Raw genomic sequence first — 6,343 nt, forward strand, 5'->3', positions numbered from 1 at the left:
ATAATTTACAAAACATTTTTGTTATTGCTTTGTTGTTGTTTTTTGTAATTAAAGAAAAGTCCTTATTTTTGATGGCGGGCATGATAACTCCCCACTGGAACATCGGAATCCGAAAATTCCAACGGTGTTAGAAAGAGTACATGTCTGGCTCTCGTATGAAATAGGATTATTGACTTCGCTCTAAAATTAACAAAATGGCGGACCAAAAATCAAGTTAAAAAATAAGGAAGATCTTCACCGATTGTCTTTATCCTAGTTCAAATGATAGCTATACACTCACAGAGAAACGTGTAAAAATTTGGAATCGATTGGGTTATTAGTTTTTGAGTTATCGTGCCCGCCATTCACAAAAGAGAAAAACGCGTTTAAAGTTTGAGAAGCCCTTTAGCCGTCACTTGATTATACAAATTTTGTAGGGACATTCTTGAATTAGTGTAGAATCGAATTAAATCAAAAAAAAAAAAAAAAAAAATTTGACCCCAAGAATGGGGGGGGGGTCCCCTAAAGTTGTTATTTTGTAGTCGTACATTGTAACAAATCTCCCTTCCAAAAACTATTAATATTCGTAAAAGTCCCCATATAAACCCTTTTTTGTACTCTCCACCATAGTATGGATGGTATATACATTTTGTTTTTATACCCTTCACCACAATGTGGTACAGGGTATTATGTCTTTGTGCATATTGCAAAAATAATCGAGATAGACTCATGGTTCCTTTGGAGAATATGCATAGAATCACTTTCTGAGTCGATTTATGGATGTCCGTCCGTCCGTCTGTCTCTCATTGTTAAATTGTAAACAAAGTACAGGTCGCATTTATAATCCGAATTGGATGAAATTTGGGCCGAATAAGTGCCCAAGGACGAACCCTATTGAAATTGGGAAAAATCGGTTCAGATTTAGATATAGCTCCCATATATATATATTTTCGTCCGATTTAAGGTAAATGGTGTACCAAAGTCCTTATATATCATTCGAATTGCACAAAATTAGCATAGCGTACTGAATTAAGTCTAGAATGATGTGTGCAAAGCTTCGTGAAAAAAAATTATATTTAGATATAGCTCCCATGTATAGTTTTGTCCGATTTAAGGTAAATTGTGAACCAAAGTCCCCATATATTTTTCGATTTGCACGAAATTTGTCATAGCGTAATGAATAAGGTCTAGAATGATGTCTGCCAAGTTTCGTTAAAATCGGTTCAGATTTAGATATAGCTCCCATATATATCTTCGTCCGATTTAAGGTAAATGCTGTACCAAAGTCCCTATATACATTAGTGGAAATCTTTTGATTTGCACGAAATGTGGTATAGCGTACTGAATTAAGTCTAGAATAATGTGTGCAAAGTTTCGTGAATATCGGTTCAGATTTAGATTTAGCTATCATATATATTTTCGTCCGATTTAAGGTAAATGGTGTATTAAAGTCCCTATATATCTTTCGATTTGCACGAAATTTGGCATAATGTACTGAATTAAGTCTAGAATGATGTGTGCAAAGTTTCGTGAAAATCGGTTAAGATTTAGATATAGCTCCCATATATAGTTTCGCCCGATTTTAGGTAAATGGTGCACCAAAGTCCCTGGAAATCTTTTCATTTGCACGAATTTTGGCATAGCGTACTGAATCAAGTCTAGAATGATGTTGATAAGCTTCGTGAAAAGGTTTATAGCTAGGCCAATTGACATAACGTACTGAGGTAATATACATAAGTCTGTGGCAAGTTTCCCTGAAATCGGTTCAAATATAGATATATAACAAAAACCCGACGTTTGTTAGGATACATATGTAGAATATACCCAAAGTGTTGAAGGGTATCATATAGTCGGCCCAGTCCGACTTTACTACTTTCCTTACTGGTTCCATTTGTAACTCATCGAAATAATCATTTCCGATCCCATAAAGTATATATATTCTTGATCAGCGTAAAATTCTATTGATCAGCGTAATCACTCTGGCGTCTAAACAAATTGAGATAGATCGCCAAAAATTTGCATAGAGTCGTTTTTTGTCTACAAGCAGGTGAAGTTCGAATATAGGCTTTGTTGATCCGCGTTTAGGCATAGTTTCTTCCGAATTTATCTAAGTGGTGCACCAAACTCCCAACATTTTCTAATTGAGGCAATTTTTTTTTCAAAGGCCCTGTAAACATTTTCTAATTGAGGCAAAATTTTTTCAAAGGTCCTGTAAAGATGGCATGTCCGTATGTATGTACCCAAAGTGGTGAAGGGTATCATATAGTCGGCCTCGTCCGACTTTTGAACTTTCCTTACTGGTTCATTCCTTTCGTTTACTCACTTCGATGATGAAACCCCTTAATTCAGCAATAATTAAGCAATAATTCAGAATATGTTATTTTTTAATTATGGCACAATGTTATTTTTTAATAAGGAACAATGTGCATATTGTTGTTTTGTGGCTATTGCGATGACATATCGTAAGTCAAATTAGACTAGCAATATTTGTATAAAGCATATCCTCTTTCTATATCTAGTCATTTTGCGTCTTTTTCGGCCCTGATTCCAGATTAGCAAACCTTAATCATGTTGCACAGTGTTAGAAGAGCTTTGTTATTTAGGCCGACATTTGTATACCCTACTCTTTGAGGTGACGATTCAAAATACCTTAAGGCTGTTCTTCAAATTCCAAAAATGGGGCGAACCTGGAATATGCCCGTGAACAAATATTGAATGTTTTTACCCACAAAAAAAATTAAAATTGTTTTTAAATATATTTTTCACCCTCCGAGAGTTCGAAATGTCAAAATGAGGATAACATTCAAGGCCATAACAAGGTGTTGACCAACATATCCCATTTTATAACATACATTCGAGAAGTGTAAGCACTGAATGAGCTCTAGCGTAAATATAACTGACAGATGCGGCTATGCAAAACTCCCAGAATTGATTAAAAGAGACAGACGTAGAGGTTTTTATCAACATACAATTTCAGGATAAATATTCAAGTTGAAACTACAACCAGAGATTGATTTAATCGTGTCCCTATTCAATGTATAAGAGTGTCCAATTCAATGTATAAGAGTTCGAAAAATATGTAAAATATGTTGTGTAGATTAAATTTATCTATAAATTGTTTTTCCTTCATATCTGATATATACAGAATGAGCACCTCTACCTCGTTCTGACCATGGTCATGTAAGTTAGGACCTGTATAAATATTAATATTAGAACTCACTTTCTATTTGCTTGAAATTTTCCATAACGTTTTCTTATAACTTCTAAAATTCCGTCCCTTTCAAATTATCATTACAATACCTATTATTGGACATTATGCTGGAATTCCGTAAAATGATCTTCAAGGGTATCATAAATTTTCACTTCATATACCTGATGCACATAATCTAAAAGTCATTTCAGTTATATATACATACACATGCACATATGTATTTACCATAGAAATGAGGAAATACACAAAAGGATGACATCATTGCCATATTTTGCCATTAAATTTTAATGGTTCCCAGTATTACACACGCAAACACACAGTCGAACATCATACCATACGAATGCTGTACACTAAAATGCCTGGCATCCAGAAAATACCATCATATTTGAGTCGAGCCAAGTCTTGTGTCTAATGCGTTGGTGTTGGTTGGTCTGCCAGTGATGTTGAAAGAAATTGTCAATTGGTTGGCAATTGTTCCGACCAGAAGAAGAGAGTTACTCAAGCGTATGCTTTTATTGCGTAAAGAAAAGGTTGTCTAGTTCCTTGTTTGTGTTGTTTTTGTTGGGTTCTTCGTATTGTTTTTTTTTTTGCTTTTTGACCATTCTAGCCTTTCATTTACAGGTTATGCGGTACAGGTGCAGAAATGTCCTAACCAGTTATCTGATATTTGCCAGCATATTTCATTGGCACTTATGGTGGTGGTGGTGCATTTTTGTGGCAGAGAATTGTAAGTGTCGATTACTTTGGTTTTTATTTAACATTGGAGTTCGACTCCATGTCGGGGAATTTAAAATTCAAAATGTGGTTTTCCCAGGTAATTTCACAAGGACTGGGATTTGCAGTACCTCGGAGGTATCGAATATAAATGTTTGTTACTACCGGCATAAATGAATGAGGACGAATGAAAGCGACTCTTTCTCTCCCTCCTTGGTACTCTTCTTGCGGTTCGACTTGTTGTTGATGCTGGTCGGTGGTGGTCCTTTCCACAGAACAATGAAATTTAATGTTAGTCATTTGGATAGTTGTCATCATCATCATACTTCGTTGCATCCTGTTTGTGGGAAGTACACAAACGGTCCTGCTCTCTTTACGACATCCTTTGTCTTTGACGAGCGACAAGAAATTACAGAACTTGTGGGTGTTTTTTATGGTCAATATCAGTGGTATTTGAGTTGTATAGAAATATTTTGTGTAATTGCTATTTGAAATGAAATGACTTTGTCAGTAGTGCTTTGCTCTTTAAGAATTGAGCCGTTGAAAGAAACAGATGCAGCGTCAACAACAGGTTGTTGCTAATAGGAAATTTGAAAAAGAACAAAAGAAAAATAATATTGTTTTGGATCATTTGAGGTTGTACTGAGTAATTAAATAACATTTGGGCGAGATTCGGAATTTGACGTCACTATCAGTTGTGTCGAATACAATACAATAATTTCGAATTTTAAAGGCCCAACTATAGGCGTGGATTATTAAAAAATATTTTTGAGTGTTAATTTTTTGAAAATATTGTTTAAAAACCTGTGTGTTTTTGTAACTGGTACATGTGTCGTTCGTTATAATATGTACTTTTCCGCTTTTATGGACAAATCGTTCTGGCCAGTGCAGACATCTATACTTTATATACTATATACGTCAAATGGACAAAAAGCTGCTTATTGTGTTCATGGCGGAAAGATCTGACTCGGAAAGGTGCCAGTGTATGAATGTGAATTCGTTAACTTTAAATCTGAGTTTAAATCCGTTAATAGAAGATGACCGTTAATAAACTGAACTAGAAAAGACTTATATGGTTTAATATTATCAATAACACATCAGAGAAAATTTATATCGCGAAATTTTAAGGTACAGAGGTAGTTGCGCCGCTGAATGGTTTAAAATTGTTTTTATAATCAGGAACTAACACATGTGTGGATCTCCTACAAATATTTTGGATTGTGGTATGGTAGTAAATACTTATATAAAAAACTTATTTTAGGAAATCCCCCACATAACGCGACATCCCAAATTCCGGTATTTTTTGTAGTGTGGAAATTTTTTCCATTTTTGATTCTCATTGGGTAGAAAATTTCCCTACATAATAATGGTGCATACTTTATTCAGTATTTTGGGGCGTTTGGGAATATTTTTCATACGAACTCCCTCGAATTTGATTTATCAAATTCCAAAAAGTGTTCGTGGTATAGCTCCCATAGAACGGTACCACACATTTTATGTATTTTCAAGATTTTAGCCGTATTTTCCAACCGATGGTGCGTAATGCGGTATAAAGGGTTCTACAAGGTTGACTAATACACAAATAAGTCCAGTTTTTATTTTGAGGATATTGCACACCATTTTCAGCCGAATTGAGTGTAACTTGATATTTTAGGTACAACAATTTATCAATATTAATCCACTTTTTGGGTAACCCCCATAGAAGGCTATGATCAATTTTCGGAATTTCGGTAGGTGTGGGGACTTTTTTCAAACGAATTTGATGTAATTTTTATGTGAGATTCTTATTACCAATATTGGCCAAAATTTCGGTATTTGCGAATTTTGGGTAAGTTTTCCAATCGAATTGGATATAGTTTGATATTTAGGTTTTTCTTCCTCCACAAAAAAAATCGATATATATCAGCGATTTGCAAAAACTTTACCGCCAATTTTTGACAATTTGAGGATTTCGGTATGTACAAGTCCTTAGCCCAAATTTCCAATATCATGTAATTTCATATGTAATTTTCCCTCGAGAATTATTTAGCCGTCAATTACTTAAAATCGATCGGTACTTTTATATGAGTGTTAATATAAAAATCCCGATCGATTTTAAGTATTTGACTGTGCACCTCATGGTGGAGAGAAGAAAAAGTTCGCCCCTTCCTAGCATAACGAGGTTTTTACTTGTTTTTATACCCTTCACAACTCTGTGGTACAGTGTATTATGTCTTTGTGCATATGTTTGTAACTTGTAAAAGGAAACGAACCATTTTCTGAGTCGATTTGAGCATGTCTGTCCATGTTAAATTGTAAACAAAGTGCGTGTCGCATTAATTATTCGAATAAGATGAAATTTGGCACAAATCATTTAGGGCTGACCCTATTAAAATTGGAAAAAATTGATTCATATTTAGATATTGCTCCCATATACATTTTCGACAGAGTTTATGTAAA

Source organism: Musca vetustissima, unplaced genomic scaffold (genome assembly GCF_032173495.1).
Source record: "Musca vetustissima isolate MV318-11 ecotype Yass unplaced genomic scaffold, APGP_CSIRO_Mvet_v1 utg78939, whole genome shotgun sequence".
Classification (NCBI taxonomy): Eukaryota; Metazoa; Arthropoda; class Insecta; order Diptera; family Muscidae; genus Musca; species Musca vetustissima.